Below are 19,470 nucleotides of genomic sequence, written 5' to 3' on the forward strand. Positions count from 1 at the left end.
TGTTGATGTCACATACCTGGTTAAGTTCCTTTGAACTAGTGACCCATGTGCCATTTGACTTGCAAATGCGGAGCATTTCCATTAAAGCTGGGTCAGAGATTGTTCTATATGCAAGGCACAGGTCACTTCTGAGCAGTCTGTATGACACAGAGTAAAGTGACAATGATTTCAGTCTGTCCACATAAGACAGATCTTAAAGACCCGGAATTTTCTTTATAAGGAACCTTTGTGGTCTCTCCAACTGCTGCAGGTGTTTAGAAAGGAGCATGCCAAAGGGACCATTGTACTCTATTATTGGCCTGATGAGGGAAGAGTATGAGGGGGTGATAACCTTTTTTTTCTAGAAGCAATGCCCTTACTTATGAGATGAGCAATATAAAATGCCCTTCTTACCACTGTGGAGACATGGTGATCAAAGTTAAGGTTGCTGTCAACCAATGTGCCCAGATCTCTCACCACTGATTGTGTGATTAGTGTATAGTTATCAATGTGGTAGTTTGCAGAAACACCACCCTTGCTGAAGGGGATGATAATACATTTTTTGCATTAAGTTTAAGATCATGACTTTGGCACTAGTCATTAGTCTGCATAAGACCTTCTTGCAGGACATTGACATTGCTAGGGGTTTCAATGATTGCTCCCAGTTTGCAGTCATCAGCAAACTTTGTCAGCTACAGTCCTTTAGTTTTAGTGTGATCCCTGTAGAACACCACTGGTTATGGATCTGCTGGAGTAGGCAGAGTCCTCTGTTTTGACTGTATGAGTTCTATCAGTAAGCCAGTTTGCAACACACCTGAAAATATATGGGTTGATACCCAGCTGGGTGAGTTTATCAATGATGCCTAAGTAGGGGATTGTGTCAAAGGCCTTGGTTAAGTCTAGGTAAGCCGTATGCACAGATTTGCCCTCGTCTTTGGTGACTGTCTCGAAGAGCTCCACTAAGTTTAACAGGCATGATCTCCCTTGACAAAGCCAAACTGGGTGAGGGTCGAGCATTTGGAGATTTCCTATATATTTGTTAATAAGGACCATGATGATTTGTTCCATAGCTTTGCAGATAAGGCTGGGCAGGCTAATGTGTCTATAGTTTCTGGTGTCCATGGATGCACCCCCTTTGGGCAAAGGGATGACAGTATCTGTTTTCCATTCTGCTGGGATGAAGCCAGTGCTTAGCCTATGATTGAAAAGCATTCTCATCGGTGATGCTAATTCCAGTTTTAACCCATGTAGATCATAGCCCGGGATTTTGTCTGGTCCAATAGAGGCTGTGTTTTTGATCTTGAAGTGGGCATTTAAGACCTGCTCCTCAGAGATACTAGGTGGGGTACAGGTGTTAGGGATACTTTAGGGTATATGTAGTGGGGACAGAGGAGTGAAGTTTTCATTGAACCTGTCAGCCACTAGGTTTGCTATATCCACAAGCGCTATATATGTAACACCATTAAATATGAGTCCAGCGTAAATTTAGGCTTTACCTTTGAGGTTACAGATGTAACTAAAGAACACCTTGTGTTCATCCTTAGTTAGGGAAGCTAATTTTGATTCATAGAGAGCTTTGGAGGACTTCAATAAGAGTCTTATTTGCTGGCTTAAGTTGAAGAGGCAACATCTCCAGTTTTGAGACCATTCCTTACTACTCTTAGACAGCAATTTCTTTTTCCTATTGTATAGCCTATTAATGGCAGTTGTACACCAGGCAGGTTTGTTTTTCTTTGAAGATCTTGCTTTGGTTCTATCTGGTACGGCAGAGTCAGTACAATTGTACAGGTGCTTGTATAAAGCATAGGTGTATAAATCTGCATAAGTGTCTGTTTCATCAGTGGGGGGAGGGGCTATGAAGCTATTTATGCCGTCACGTAAAAGATTGTAATTGTACCTGGAGAAGTTTTTTAGCCTAGTTGTTGCTAAGGGGGGGGGGTTCTTGTTTTATAGCTACTTCTAGCAAGACTGATTTTTGTTCAGATCTAACCAGGGATGGCTGCACACTGGGGGTGGTGCAACAGTCCCCCATGTTGGTAAGCACCAGGTTCAGGATGTTTGAGCCCCTTGTGGGTATGTCAACCAGCTGGGCCAGGGCATTGGAGTAACAAAGTCCAAGAACCTTTGGGCAAGTGAGTTAGAAAACATATAATTTACCCAGTCTATGGATGGGTAATTAATGTCACCCAAAACTAGGGTGTTTGGTTGTATCTTGTTAGACTCAAGTAGATCCAAGTAGACTAAGTGGATGTCATGATTCATGGAGGGGGTCCTACAGTGGGCAATGACCTGAAGAGGGGTCTTACCTAAAGTCAATTGCTCCTGAAGTAATTCAAGGGAATCATTCTGTTTAACCAATCTAGATGTGTATTTGTCTTTAATGAATACTGATATAGCACCTCCTTTAGTTCTCACACCTTCAATTTGTGGTGTGAATGTATGGAAGGAAATGTAACCTGTTATAGCTGAAGTGCTCTCGACAGCCTTAAATCAGGTCTCAGTGACTGCACAAATGTCAGCATCTTCCAGGGTGAAGACTGCTTCCAGTGCTTGCAGTTTCTGGTTTAGACTCCTAGCGTTTAGCGGCATAATCTTGAGGTTGTTTTTAGAAGGCATTTTTACATCGAGAATTTTATTCTTGTGACATTACCTAAAAAAAGACACTATGGGGTTGGCAAGAGCCTTAGCCAGTAACCAAAATCCCAGGGGTGACAGATGAAGACCATCTGTGGCAAAGCATTGAGGTCTGTTGACCATGTCATTCCAGGGTGACAGATACTGGATCTCCTTTGAATGACACCAGAAACTAAGTCACTTGTTGAAGTCAATCATTTTTTGTTTGTATTGAGGTATCATCCTAGGCGAAGGCAAAATGCTGCTTAAAGCTAAGGACATATGTGCCTGAGACACATAATACGAGAGCTCAGTCATGCCTCTCTTCATATAGCCCAGTGAGGTACATCTCAAATTGTTCACACCAATATGGGCTATGATGGAGTCATAACAGTGCCTGTTGTTGAAAGACTTGAGTGCGTGTGTGATGTGGCAAATCCTGGCACCTGACGGACAGCTGACCCTAACCTTTTCCTTATCCAATCTGGTGAGAAAGACATCTGTGTGTCTCACAATTGAGTCATCTATGACTAAGTGTTTGCGTCTATAACCACCAACATTTCCCACCGCTGTGCGGAAGTGCATATTATGCAAACATAGTGCTATATAGCAAACTAGCACAAACTGATCTAAACAAACTAACCAATAAAAAAGCTGAAAACTGAGCCCTGTTCCAGCAACATTCAATCAGATGTGTTCTGACTGCACACTCCTGCCACTAGGATGCAGGGGAACCCTCTAGAACAAAGAATGGCCTGGTTTAATGATCAAGTTATAAAACAGAACTTGATTCTACATGTCTGAATCTACTTGATGCTATAGCAAACAGAGTGCAACAATTTCAGAAAAAAACTGTTCTAATAAGCAGTGATATCAAAAAAATGCAGTCCAAAAGTACAACATACAGTGAAAAATTTTACTTACGTTTTGCAGAGGTCAACAAATAGCTTGGATTTGCTTATGTAGCAAATAAGAGCAAACTGATTTAAACAAATTAACAAATAAAAAAGCTCAAAAATGAGCCTTGTTCCAGCATCTTTCAATCATATGAGTTCTAAGGGTACACCCCTGCCACTAGGGTGCAGAGGAACCCTCTCCAACAAAAGATGGCCTGGTTTAGTGCTAAAGTTATACCAACAGAAATAGAGTCAGCAGGTCTAATTCTATTGTATGCTACAGCAAACAAACTGCAACAATTAAAAAAAACAGTTCAAATAAGCAGTGATATGGTAAAAAAATACAGTTCAAAAGTGTAATATACAGTAAAAAAATCTACTTAAGTTTTTTAGAGATCACCTGCTGAAATCATCTGGTGCCTATCCATCTCTGCTCTGGCATACATTACAGTACTTTGGAACTCTTCTGATGTGGTACTACCTTTGAATGAGGCGAGGAACTCCTCTGTCTCTGCCAGCAGTGGTGCAATATAATGCCTACCACCTGCAGCCCTCTGCTCCTCTGCCAAGGATATCGCTCTGTTGGAGACATTATGAATCATATTATTGGCTTTCCTCCATTCCATAGAATAGCATAGCTGCAGGACTGGCCACCAACAGAAATCACATTGTGAGCAACCTGTCACCAGAAATGGTCATGAAAGGCCTTGTTAGTGCTTTTCAAAGTAATGAGCCATCTACTAAATAGACAAAGAGCCTATAGTATCACCTCATTCTCAGACTCAGTAAACTGAGACTTACAGGTGGATCTGCTGGGTCTATATTAGAACATCAAAGTTTCACAACTTCGAATGTTTTAATATCGACCCCTACTCAACAAACACTGAAAGTAGCAAAGGTACAGAAAACCAAAATTTTTCCTAGGGAAAGAATTTGGTTGTCCGTTTCTGTCACTTTGCTATTTTCAGCGCTGTGGTAGAAAGTTACGGGTCAGGTTCAGGTAAGTGTGTGATTGGGCATGTGTTAGGTGAGTTAGGGTTAGGGCGTGGGTTAGGTATGTGTGTGATTGTGTGGACGTGAGGGTTAGGGCGGGTTAGGTGAGTTAGTGTTAGGGTGCTGGTCAGGTACGTGTGCGATTGTGTGGACATGAGGGTTAGGGTGGGGTAGGTGAGTTAGGGTTAGGGCACAGGTGAGGTGAGTGTGTGATAGTGATGGACCTTAGGGTTAAGGTTTGGGTTAAGGTAAGTGGATAGTTAGTGGTGTATGTACAGTTTAGTGTAGGGCTAGATGTAAGATTTTAGGTGTATGTGTGTGGATTGCTGTATGTTTGGTGTGCTTGTGTTGTGTGTACGTGTTTTGGAACAGCAAAGTTTTCTCTAGGAAAAAATTTGCTGTTCTGCATGTTCGATGTTGTCAGCATTCACTGAATAGGGGTCAATATTAGAACATTCAAAGTTGTGAAACTTTGATGTTCTACTATAGACCCGATCTGCTTGTAGTTGATTGTGTCTCTAGTATATCTCTGTTTATATGAAAAACAATGAAATTAGTAGCCATGGTCCTACATGGGTAGTATTCATTGTAGCATTGTGAAAATGCTAATAGTAGGAAAATAAATCAAGGGTTTTGTAGGGGCTCATGGAAAAATATGTGTGCCTACAAAGAAAAACATCCAAAATCCTAGCCATTAACATTACAATTATTAGGCATACAACCTCCCAAGCAAATATGTATAACATACATACTCACTCAACAAATCACAGTGTTAATTATCTTGCGTACTGACCTTTGGAGATAAGCAACCTTATAAAGGTACATGACAACCAGAGTTCACATTTGCAGTGCTACCGTACTACAATAGCTAGTACACATGGGGGAATATGAAGGGGGCCTACATGTCTCACACCTGAAAGTGTCACTGGAACTTTAACAGCACAGAATAAATAATATATTTCTTTGCCATCTATACAGCAAATGTGATTCTCCCCGGTTCCTCTCATTGTGTGAAGGGCGTCAGTTATGAAATTTGCTTTGGGTACCAATTCAGTGTCATTTCCCCTGACATCTAGGAAAGACAGATTTATGAATGTTGAAGGGTAAGGTAGTGTTGCTATTATATCACAGAGGGTGTGTGAAGAGGAGACCAAGATCTTTCTGTGTCTTCTCCATTACCATTACAGTCACAGGTTCCTGCTAGGGGGGAGGGGCTATACCAGGTCTCAGAATAAGGCTGATGCCTGAAATAGGGTAGCCAAGGCTGCCACCTATGCTACTGGCGTCCACACACAAAACAGCAGTAGCACCAGCACTATAATGGCTTAAGGCATAGAAAGACTGAAGTGCTTGCCCAATGGAATGAAGAGGTCTGAGAAAGGTCACATCCTCAATACTGTAACATCATTTACCTGTCCTTAAATCTTGCTAATGCATGGAAGTATACAGATACTTAATGTGCTCTCTCTATCACTGCAAATCCTGAACTAATTAAAAGGAATCAGGAATTGCATAGTGAGTGACTGGAGCTTCTGAGAGAGTTTAGAGAATGTACAGGTTATTTTTTTGAAATATGTCTATGTTTAAGTAGCAACAGGTCACAATTAAAATATTAACAAAGTGCATTTATACAGCAAGACAGTATCTCCCACTACCGGAAATCCATATTGGAATTATTATGAGTGCACAGATGTAGAACATTGATTTTCCATACTATCATTGGCATAGCTGGAAAAATGTCTCATGTTAAATATACATGGTCATAGAAACTGTTATGATACATGTGCGTTCAATCTACTCAACCACAGCAAAACAAGGCTTTGATGGTTTCAGGATATTTTTAAATGTCATAGTACAGATACTAGTATAATTGAAACTAAAATAGTTAAGGTGTTAAAATAAACTTGTATGTGCTATGATGGCAGTAGTATATCTGTCCCAGACTGCATTTTTATTTCATTTTATTTTAATTTACATTTGGTTACTAGAGTGATACACTGATCACAACTGGCCATTTGGAGATGTTGTATGGGGAAAATAATTCACCAAGAAGAAAAAAGAGAACACATAGGCAGTAAGCTGTACATATCAAAACAGTAAAAAACAGCACAGAAAGTAACAATCTATAAAAAAGTGTACAGTAGGAATTAATAGGTGTAGCTCTGGCAACAGCAAAAGTGTTCATTTCATGTTTTTAACTTAATAAACCATGGTTTATACAAACAATACCAGCTTGAATACTGTTTTATTATTTCTAATAAGAATGCAAAGTGATCTTTGATACAGATTTTACATAAAAAGTTATGATAGTGTATTTTAGTAATTCATGTGCTGATATCATTCATGTACAACTAGTTTTCTAGTTTTTCCCTTTTCTTTTGATTTATAGATTTAGTACTTTTGAGTGAAATGCTCAAAAGTTGAGAATGTTTGATCAATTACATTTTGTTGACAGAAACAAATTGATGAAGTGTGTGAGACTGACAGTCCCTGGGTTGGGGAATATGCCATTTTCCTGGGGATTGTATGATTTCACATTTAGTGAAATAGCAGGGGGTGTTGGGGCACAGCCCCTCCAGATGTGAATTACAGGGGGGCTTTTCCCCCTACAAATATATTTGCTTTGGGTTTTCCCCTGCTCCAAGGTTAATCCTCGAAGCATGTGCAGTAGCTGTGAGCACCGTTTTTCAAAAGTTTTACTATTTATGTTATGGATGTCATATTTCATCCATTCAACGAAGACTACCACACTGATATATATAGAACTTCCATTGTGAGTGCAAGATTACAGAGATATTTGCAGAAATATGAAAACATGCACAATTGTACAACTATCAACATACATACCATTAAATATCTCTCAATATGTGCAACTTACAGTGCAAATATCAATGACAGTTTTCTTCAACAACACCTAAGGTATCAACTAATGCCATGTAATAGTTCATACGTAATTTGCTTTTGAAGTACTTTTTTTGAAGTATTAAGTACATATGAAATATTGCTTTTTATCATAATTTCTAAAAAAACAACTAACAATATCTTCAGTATAGTGTAATATAAATGGATATTGATGACTAATTTTCTGTTGTCCAACATGGTATTATACACAATACCATGCAATAGCATTTGGGTCTCTCAGTTACACAAATATGAGCTTAAATATGAAAATATAAATAATAACTGTCAAACGGTGATTAATATATCTACTACAGTACATTGCAAATTAACAGACTTAGTGCCATTTTGTTAAGCAGTCCTTGCCCTTTCTAATACTGTCTATTATTAGCTCATAAGTTGTATAGTTAAAGAAGCTGGATCCAATAAAGATCTGGACACCATAAGGAACTATGGGTGTTAACTAGAATTAATGCAAAAAAGGTTGTAGGCTTGAAATAGTTAATATTTAGGACTTTCAATATTATGTGCTTTTGAATTTCTTGTTGCCAGTATAATGTCACAAAATGAACACACCTCCTGAGTGATGAGCCAGAGGAGTATGAAAGAAACAAACACCAAAAAACAGCAGCAACTCCTCTATAAAGACTCCACAGCCTATTGTAAAACATGACTTTTATTAAAACAAAGTAAGCACTTTCACTACGAACGCTTCATCAGACTTCAAAACATTAAAATAACAATCAGTTATTTAAAAAGCTTTAAGCCAATCAAGAACTGCTACATCACTGAATACATTCTATTAAGAATGTAAAACAGATGCATAAGCAATCCACTTATGCAAATTAACTCAAGCATGCCATTCAATCAATATGCTACAAGAAATGAAAAGCACAAAACACAACCCATCTACTAACATGGCAATTTTTAGCTAAAAATATTCTAAAATAAAAATAAAAGTGTGTGTGTGTGTGTGTGTGTGTGTGTGTGTGTATATATATATATATATATATATATATATATATATATATATATATATATATATATAGGTCCACTTCTCAATATCGAAATCCGACAATCCCGAAGCTCTGAATAATGATGCTCAGAACTTCGAGATTTTGGAATCTCGAAAACTGTGAATGGAGACTGATGTACAGTGCAGAACAGGAAATTTGCCGTTCTCTTCACTGTAGTGTGATCTCGGAGTTGGTATTTTTAAGTTGCCAGAGGAATAGGAGTGCAGGGGGGCTTGCCCCTTTGCAAGAATGTGATTCCAGAAGTTTTTGTGTTTTAGTTTTTTTTTTTCAGTTTGAGATTCTGCAATCTTGAAGTTCTGAACATCTATATATATATATATATATATATATATATATATATATATATATATATATATATATATATATATATATTTATTTATTAAGTACCATCAATTCTAAGTTTTATAAAAATTCACATGCGATGCATAATAATCGAATCTAACTCACTTTCATAGGAAATACAATCACTGATTTTCTAACATCCATCTAAATTCAAAACACATTCAAACTAATCAAATGCTGAATAAATAGTATCACACAAAGATTGAATGTGTCTGTGTCCAAAGAAACATACTAATATAATAAGTGGACACTATCTTGTCATAAAAAACAACTAAATACACAGATGACATAGAAAATCACCGTAACCCCCACCATATGTGGTAATCTCACCAAATCTAATGTAAAACATCATTCTTACATTTAATCATTTAATCAACAAAGCATAAAATATATCCTAGGGACGTTTGTATTGTTAAATAATATCTATGTAAGGAAACTTACGACTACTTGTGTAAACATCAAAAAAACACTGCCGTGGAATGAACCATGACATCCTATCTTCCTAGTGGAAGAAGCTTATTAAAGAACAACCTGCTCTATGGCATGCTCACAAGTAGTCAAATATTGAGAACTTCAAAACCATGAGACATCATGTAAAAGCACCTCAAGTGCACAGAACATTTAATCCTCCTACATAAATAAATATAAAACAAGCATATGTGCTTCAAAAACGTACTAATAAAATAAAAAATCATAGACGTAACATACTCTGCAGCATTACAGCACATGATCAAACCATGAAGTGTCACATACAGAGACGCTGCTAATGTGCAAAACATATAAGAACTGAGACGTGTGCAACCTAAAACATCCTTACAATGATCAGTCATATATTAACTTAAACAAATAAACCTAAACTCTAACCAAAAAGCTAAAATCATTAGTGTACAATTGGTCTAGTCCTCAAAAAAGGTTTCAGAGACACAGCATCATTTAACCCATAGCTTTTACCAGACTGCAGGTGAATGATCCATCTCTGTTCAAGGGTTTCAGTTGAGGTCTTACTAGCACTGTTCCTATGATCTCTAGATAATAGACCCAACACTAAAAATATGAATGTATGAGCTGATCCTGCCTGCACTACATGCTTAGCTGTAGCTACAAAGGTGTCTTTTTTGCCAGTCTTGTAAACCTGTTCTCTCACTCTTTCACTGAGGGTCCTATTGGTTTTGCCCACATAAAACCTGGGGCAACAAACACAGTATGTTATGTAAAGCAAGTTGGAAGAAGCACAATTCACAAAATGATCAAACCTGTACACCCTGCCAGTCAATGGATGTGTGAAAATATTGCCATTTGCCATATATCCACAAAACCTGCACTTAATACAGTTATAAGTGCCCAGCCTCTGCGTAGGTGTTACAGCTCTGAATGAGGTATTATTATACCGACTTGTCCTCTTAATAGACTTGCAATTCTTATAAGTAATTTTAGGACAGGGCCCTACTAGTCAACCTTCATCAGCTGACAACACATGCCAATTTTTATTCATAATGTCCCTTATATCCCTATTATCTCAAGTAAATGACAAATATAATTTACAGTCCTCAATGAGCATAGTCTTATAGGTAACTGTGATGATATCAGGTCTACAGGAAAAGTAAGGTCTCACTCTTTCTTCTCTCTCAGTAACAACTGATGCAAATCTAGATGTAAAATCATTTGGATTATAACCTCTTAACAAAATACTTAAACAATTATTCCGAAGAACATGTAAAAGTATCATCATTATTGGTGAGGTGTGGTAATCGTAAAATTTGCCATCTCATAATATATAGAAGGGTGCATACTAGACCTATTAAGTAAAGTGTTCTTCCAACATGTTTTCTTATAAACCTCTGTAAATATCTGTCCATCCACATTTGAAATGGTGACGTAAAAAATTGATTCTCTCAGCCAAAGAAGAGACAGCAGATTTTAGAAAGGTTGCAGTTGAAAAAATGTAATCTAAAAACTGTCTCAGACCCTTTTAGTATCCTTTCCATATTACAATAATGTCATCTACAAAACATTTGTAAAAGCATACTTTCCTAGTGACCACATCATGATTTAACACATAGTTGGTCTGCCATTGTGTCATGACTAAATTGGCATAAGATTTGGCACATGATGTGCCCATGGCAACCCTGTTCTTTGAGTATAATAAATATTGTCAAATACAAAAAACATTATTCTCTAGGATCATTTCTATGAACACACATATTAAATTAATCTGGGTCAAAGAATAATCTGAATGGGACTGCAAATATTCTTTCACAAACCATATACCAATCTGGTTGGGAATAGAAGTAAAAAGAGAGCAGACATCAAATGTAACAAAGATGTCATCAGTGTTTTGCAGTCAACACAACATACCTTTGGTCATTCATAATAAAATCATATATACAGTAAATATACATATCTATATAAATATTTAGCTATATATATATATATATATATATATATATATATATATATATATATATATATATATATATATATAAGAACACTTTATAATCTCGAAATTCTGAAATACTGAATTTAAGAATCCCGAGATCATAAAGCCAAAAGTTCTAAATATTGAAACCTCAGAAGCGCGAATTTCAAAACCCGATGTTCAGAGATGTTGAAGTAGTGCTTCTGGTGTTGCGGTATTTGAATGGAAGCTCAGGTAAGTATGTATGTTTAAGGGTGTTGGTTACAAGCTTTAGTGTGTGTCAGTGTGTGTTGTGACTGTGATGCATGTGTACAAGGGGAAAGTAGGTGAGTGGTGGTGTTTTCGTGTGTTTGTGTAGTGCAACCCTGGAGTTAGTATATTTAAGAGGGGGGGTGGGGGGCTTGCCCCCCTGCTTGTATGTAGCGTAGGTTTGTGTGTTTGCGTGTGGGGGGAAGGCGTGTGTTTTTGTATGTGTGTGGTTTCTGGTTAGTGTAGGATTCGTGATTTCAAAATTTGCGCTTTTGGGATTTCGGTATTTAGAGCTTTCAGCTTTATGGTCTCGAAATTCTGAGATTCAGTATTTCAAGATTTCGGGATTATAAAGTGAATATATATATATATATATATATATATATATATATATGTGTGTGTGTATATATATATATATATATATATATATATATATATATATATATATATATATATATATATATATACAAATTATATATATATATATATATATATATATATATATATAGCTAGATAGAGTTTGTGTGTGTGTGTGTGTGTATGTGTGTGTGTGTGTGTGTGTGTGTGTGTATATATTCATATATATATATATACATATGTACACGCACACATTCTCTTCCTCGACATCTCTTCTTAAATAATACATGTACAGCTTTTGTCTGCTTTGATGTCCTAACAGTTGTGCGAATGAGCTTAGCATAAAAGTAGGAAAGGAAGTAACAGTGATAAAGCATGAGTACATATTAATTACTTTAAGTGTAACGGATTCCATGGCTCAATGTACTGTGCATGTGATTTATAAATTCTCAATAATTTGTATGGGTGGTTTTGATACATTGATTACTGGTGTTTGTTTAACATTTATCATTGGCAGCCTTTCATAATGTTGTATTAGTACTTTAAAATATGTGTTTTCAGACACATGTTGTATAATGTCTTCTGTGTCAGCAGGAACTAGTCAATATGTCAACAGAATGTGAGTTAGGCAGGCAGAAGCTTGAGATGGGCACTTTATCAGTGTGAAACACAATTGGTGACATGCAGTAACGACCTATTGAACAGATGTGATGTGTTACATTGTACATTGATTTGATACTTCATCAGGTGGAGGGTTTTGTTTCAATAAGTATTGTACTTCCTGTTAACCATGGCCATATTCTTTCACATGCACACACACAGATGCACACACACACACACACACACACACACACACACACACACACACACACACACACACACACACTCTCTCTCTCTCTGCTGGTGAAATACCTACAAATGTTTGTCTTCTGACACCAGTTGTATAACTTTTTTGTGGTATCAGATGATAGTGCACATGTCAATACAATGTGAGTAAGGCAGTCAAGGGTTTAAATCCAATGAGGTGTATATTTTATCAGCATGATAAGTGGTTGAAGATGTGATGTGAAAAAATTTACTTAAATGAGACAATTTCACAACTGGAGTGTTTTGACCCCATAAGTGCTTTACTCCCTTTTGTCCTTGGCCAAAGTCATTCACATACACACTGATGATAATATCCCTTCAAATTTGCATTTTATGGCAACTATAGTATGACTTCCTTGGTAGCATTAATAGCTAGTACACAGTTCAAAATAGTATGAGTTATGCAAAATGAATTCAAACCTGATCAAATGTTGTGCTGTAGCTGGGTAAGATGTAGTTGGTGACATGAAATAATGACTTAGTGAACAGATATGATTTGAGTTATTTTACATGGCTATGGCAGTTTGACATGTGGAGTGTTAAGATATCCTAGGTGATGCAGTCACCTTTAAACATGCTGAAATGTATTCACACCCAAACACACATGCACACATTGTTGATAATACCCTTCATGTGCATTTTCTGACAACTGTAGTGCAACCTTTTCCTGTTGTGTTAATAGCTAATGTGCAAGTCATGAGAATATGAGTTAAGTAGGCAGGGATTCAAATACAGTAAGATGTATGTTGTAGCAGTATGACACAAAACCACTACCTGACAAGGTTCATAGTATATAATGTTTCACAGTGGGGATTTATAGTTTTTTGCCTCCCACAATAACATGACATACTATGCCTTTCCATAGCATTTAGCTCACTCAGCTAAGAAAATATTAATATAAGTGTGAAAATACAGATAGCATCAACAAAAAGTGCATTTTAGGGAAGCTGTCATTACGTCAAATTATTCTTCAAAACCTAATGTTTGTGAAGTTTCTTGATTTCAGAACCTGCTCAAAATGTTGTTATAATGGCATAAAGAGGTATGGATGCTAAACAGATGTACAACAAAAGGAACTATTAGAATGAAAGAGTTAACATTTTTTCCTAATCAAAAATGTAATAGTGAAAGATGATGTAGTTGATGTCAGGGTTAGAAAGTAGAATGATAAGAAGAAGGGATTGATAATTCAAATTCCGAAAAATGGCTTGTAGTATGTCAGCATTAAGAGTGTAATGATGATGAAACCAAGCAACTAATGATTAGTGGGAATGCTCAGAAAGTACTGGAGGTAAGCACAAACGTGGGAGTAATGGAGGTAGTATTAAGAAAAGAGCAGAAGGTGGAAGTCACAGCACATCTGGCAGATAGTATCCATTCTGTTGGAAGGTTTCCCACTAGGACAAGCATAAAGTACTAAAACTCTTGAACTAGGGTGTAAGAAAAGTCAAGTGCAAGAAATAGTAATAACAGAAATAATAAAAAAGAAGTGCTTAAATGAAAAAAAAAACAGCCATAAGAAGTAGTCAAGTCAATAATTTGGAAAATTCAGACTAAATAACTTGGCAGAAAGTCAAGCACAAAAAGAAAGAAGTAATCAAAGTGGATTAAGAAAAAGATAGTGAAGCATTCAACATCAAGGAATGGGAATATATAATATACAAAGGAATGGAAGATCTGTGTGCAGAGACCTTTGTGAAAGGAGGAAGAAAACAAATGAAAGAGGTAAGGCAAGTCAAATAGACCTGGAAGAAGAAGTAAGATAACTATAAAACCAACATTATTTAGGAATTTGGTATTATCTGAATATATAGGGAAGGAGCTAAGTGAACTGGCTAAGACAGGAATGGATTTTATGAGGTGAAGGAGAAGCCTGAGATTTTAAAGAAGTCAATTTTTTCATATTACACAAGAAACTTAATAATTCCATGTATGTAAAAATGGTCTCTACAGATGAAAATTTGCTGGGAGGAGATATTAATAAGATAGATGCTCAAAAGAGCTGAGGGAATTTCTAAATGACTGTTCATAAGATCTCACATTTAAAATACATTTAAATACAATGTGTTTGTCATGTTCTAGAATCAAGCCAAAGTTAATGACATTTCTAATTCACTGTAAAGCTCTAAACTACCAAACACTTTTCCCACTTACCATATCATTTAAGCATGACAGAACAGTAGCAACTAGAGTGACTTGACAAAATAATTCAATCTCTCTTTAGCCCTACCCCCCCCCCCCCACACACACACACACAGAGATCACTGTTAGCTTTTTTCAATTACCATAAATGTAAATTTCTTATAATGTTTACAATTTACAGTATGCTTTGTTCTGGCTTTATTCATATGTTTTCTGCTTAATGATATAATTATGCTTATCTTATTACATCTGAGTGATGCCTCCAGGTGCATCTGCAGTTAAGTCCTACTGATACCTCTAGCTGTCAGATATTGCTTGTTCATATTTGCTTCAATAATTCCAAAACCAAGCTATGTACAAGGTTTTAAAAGGTTACATATTAAATCGTACACAATGGCAAACTCAACTGCATTAATATTTGCCCTCTGTCTAGTGCAGATAAAGAGATCTTAACTGCTGTTTTCATAACATTAATTTATATAGATATAATTTTCACATTTTTCTAAATATCTTAACAACCAAGTAACACAGACAGAACTCCTTAGCCTCATATGAAAGCTCTCACCTAAATGAATAAAATGCTGCTGACAGTATGGATGTAACTTGAGTGATTGCTGAGAAATAATAAGTTGTTTGCAAAATATAACAAATGTAGTGGTTATTCTGTTTTCTGTGTATTATAAAATTCCATTTAAAACCTAGAACATAAAGAATACCATCACTCTAAAAAGACTTTGTCCTGGTCCCATTCAATAAAACACATCGCACTGAATGATGTTTGACGACCTTTATTAAACTTCCATAACATGGCTTTGATAACCAATATTATTAATTACAACTGGACATAGTACAGCTTATTTTCATCACAGCATAAACATCCCTGTAATCTTAAACAGGACAGCATGACTTTATTCATCCTGACCCAGTAAGCAGCATCCATACCTCTACTCACTTACTTTACTTATGAAGCAGCGTCCAACAACTCACTTCATATTCCATTTATTGAATTACACATCCCACCAAATCTTTTACTTATGATGCAGCATCCAACAACTCACTTCATCTACCATTTACTGAATTACCCCTCCAGCCAAATAAGCAGCATCCTTATCTCCGTTCACTTATATTTACCATCTGTTGCCTCCAACTGTTTACTTTCCATTCCCAACTTATTGAAATGTACATCCAAACACCAGAGGGGGAACAGAAGAGGGCAAGCCTGTCCCTCTTCTCTGCCCTACCTGGATGGCTAAAATAACCACACCCCATCAATCCACCAAAAAGACAGGGAGGGAGGGCGGACAGCAAGTTCACGACAAAATGTGATTCCTTACCCAGCTGGTCTTCTTTAAGCCCCTCCCCACCCCTTACCTCATTTCCTCCCAATCAACCCTCCTTCCATTTAACCCCTTCAACCCCCCCACCTTCTTACCTTTCACTAGTATACCTATCTAACCTCATACTAAGATGTCCCTAGACAAATTGGTCTGTTGCCAAATCTCATTTGTCCTGGTCCTCTTCAATAAAACACATCACACTGAAATATGTTTGACGACCTTTATTAAACTTCCATAATATGGCTTTGATAACCAATATTATTAATTACAACTGAACATAGTACAGCTTATTTTAATCACAGTATAAACATCCTTGTAATGTTAATCAGGACAGTGTGACTTTACTCATCCTGACCCAGTAAGCAGAGTCCATACCTCTACTCACTTAATTTAATTATGAAGCAGCGTCCAACAACTAACTTCATATACCATTTTTCGGAATTTGAATTATCAATCCCTTCTTCTTATCATTCTACTTTCTAACCATGACATCAACTACATCATCTTTCACTATTATTACATTCGGGATTAGCAAAAAATGTTAACTCCTTCATTCTAATAGTTCCTTTTGGGGCACATCTGTTTAGCATCCATAGCTCTTTATACCATTATAACAACCATTTATTGAATTACACATCCCACCAAGTCCTTTACTTATGAAGCAGCGTCCAACAACAAACATCTCCCACCATTTATGGAATTACACCTCCCTCCAAGTCTTTTACTTATAAAGCAGCATCCAACAACTCACTTCATCAACCATTTACTGAATTACCCCTTCACCAAATAAGCTGCATCCTTACCTCCGTTCACTTATATTTACCACTTATTGCCTCCAACTGCTCACTTTCCTTTACCAAATTATTGAAATGAACATCCAAACACCAGAGGGGGAACAGAAGATGGCAAGCCTGTCCCTCTTCTCCATCCATCAGGCTGTCCCCCCTCTCTCCTGACAAACTTCCAACAACCTTACCACCCATTAACAGGTCATAAGCCAGACATCATTCAGTGTACTCCATCCTCTCAAACCAACTGAGTCTGTGTCATCACCTCCTAAAACCCTATCACATAAATATCCAAAGTACAGCATCACCTAAAGAACTGAAATTAAACCCCTGAGCCATCTCAAAGCCAGCATAATGAACCATGACCTCATACCTAATATAACATCTGTATACTAGCTATATTCACATGTAAAGACCAAAAAACCAGCTGCAAAACGTGGAGCAAGTAACACAAACTTGTAGAAAAAAACACCTTTAATAACAAAGCAAAGCTTTCGGGCAGAACCCTTCTTCAATACTAATACAATCAAGTCTGCATACTAGAAGCTTATATACAGGTCTAGAAGTCACATGATTAGCAGCCAAGAATCATGTGACGAACAAGTCTTAAAGTGCAAACAACATAATAAAACTTTAAAGAAACTTTAAAAAAAACTTTAAAAAAATCAATTAATAATATTACGTAATCTAGTTAAAATTGGTTTTAAACTGACTTTGCTGTTAATTCCTGGATGTGAATCAGCAGCTAGTCTTAAAATCCATTCAAATTCCTTAGTCTCAAGGCGATTATTCAAATCTCCACCTCTGGCACTAGGACAATTAAAATCAATAACCCTAAACTTAAAAGAATGTTCAGAGCCATTAATATTGATATGCTTATATAGTGCATTATTTTCACAACACCGTCTGATTTCTGAATTATGATCAATAACACGATCTTTCAGCTTATGAATAGTTTTTCCTACATAGAACGAGGTGCAGGATTTACATGTAGCCAAATAGATAACACCTGAAGTGTTACAAGTAGCTGAAATTTTAAAATTGAATACTTGACCAGTACTAGGGTGTGTGAAAATGTCACTACCATTACCAAACATCTGTGCACAGGCAATACAGTTAAAACATTGAAAAGTTCCATGCTTGATAGCCAACGTCATAGGCTTAGGTTTATAAAAATCTTTATAACACAATAAGCTTTTAATAGTCTTCATATTTCTATAAGAGAAGCATGGCTTATCACCTACAATAGCTTTCATTTCATCTGAAGCTAATAAAATTATCCAATTTCTTGAGATAATTTGTTTAACCAGGTGACTTATATTAAAAGTAGTCATATATCTAACTGAAGTCATCTCTTTATTGCTGTTATTATTTTTCTGAGATATGGTTAACGAAATATCCTGCCCTTGATTAAAGCTAATAGGTTTCAAATAAGTCTTCCTAGCCTCTAAAATATCAATTCTTGACATATTAAGTAGGTGGGCATCATAGCCACTTGAGGTAAATTCCACTATCAAATCATCCAGTTGTAACTTGAATACATCATCATCTGTGTTGAGCCTACTTGTCCTAATAAATTGTGATTTTACCACACTTCTGAAAATCTGTGGTGCGTGCATACTACTGTAATGTAAATATTTACAACAGCTAACTTCCTTCTTATATACATCATTCAGCTGGATTTTTAAATCTAAGTAACACATAGTATTTTCAGAAACTTGCATTTTAAATTTCAAATAATCAGTTGTGGAGTTCAAATAGTCAACAAAAACATCCAGATCATGAAGTGTACCATTCCAAACAATTAAACAGTCATCAACAAATCTTTGATAAAAACTAATACAGGTAGAAAGATTCCTATTACTATACAGATGTTTATGTTCCCATTGGTAAAGGACTAGGTTAGCGTATGTGTTAGCCACTGAGGTACCCATAGCTATTCCTGTTAACTGTAAATATAAAGTTTCGTTAAACATAAAAATATTATTTTTCAAAACAACATCCATAAGACAGCAAATGTTGTCAATGGATTTGAAATCAGGGTTAGGTTGTGTTATTAAAAATTCCCTCAGAAGCTCAAGTCCGGCATCATTAGGAATGATGGTAAATAAGGATACGATATCCAAGCTAACTAAATAATGTCTTTTAGTTTTTATATCAGGCTCATTTCTAGTATACCATTGCTGTAACTTAGATAACAAATCATGTGTATCTTTCAGGATGGTATTACAATTAAGTAGATGTGGTTGTAACTGTTTGTGCAAGTAAACTGAAACCGGTTCTGTAATCCAGCCTCCACCTGAGATGATAGGTCTCATTGGTGGGTTATCCATAGACTTATGTATTTTTGGGATGCCATGCAAATGAGGTATCAAAGGACAAGGTACAGTTAGAAAATGAAACAAATCAAGGTCGATGTCACCATTAAGCTGAAGTTCAAATATTACCATGTTGACATAACTCACACATTTCTTTACATCTGCATGTGTAACTATTTTAAATGCATTCTCATCATTCAAAAGTAGAGAAACAGCTGAAAAATACTTGTCTCGGTCC

The sequence above is a fragment of the Protopterus annectens genome, chromosome 10.part0 (genome assembly GCF_019279795.1).
Source record: "Protopterus annectens isolate FY-2018-M chromosome 10.part0, PAN1.0, whole genome shotgun sequence".
Taxonomy (NCBI): Eukaryota; Metazoa; Chordata; order Ceratodontiformes; family Protopteridae; genus Protopterus; species Protopterus annectens.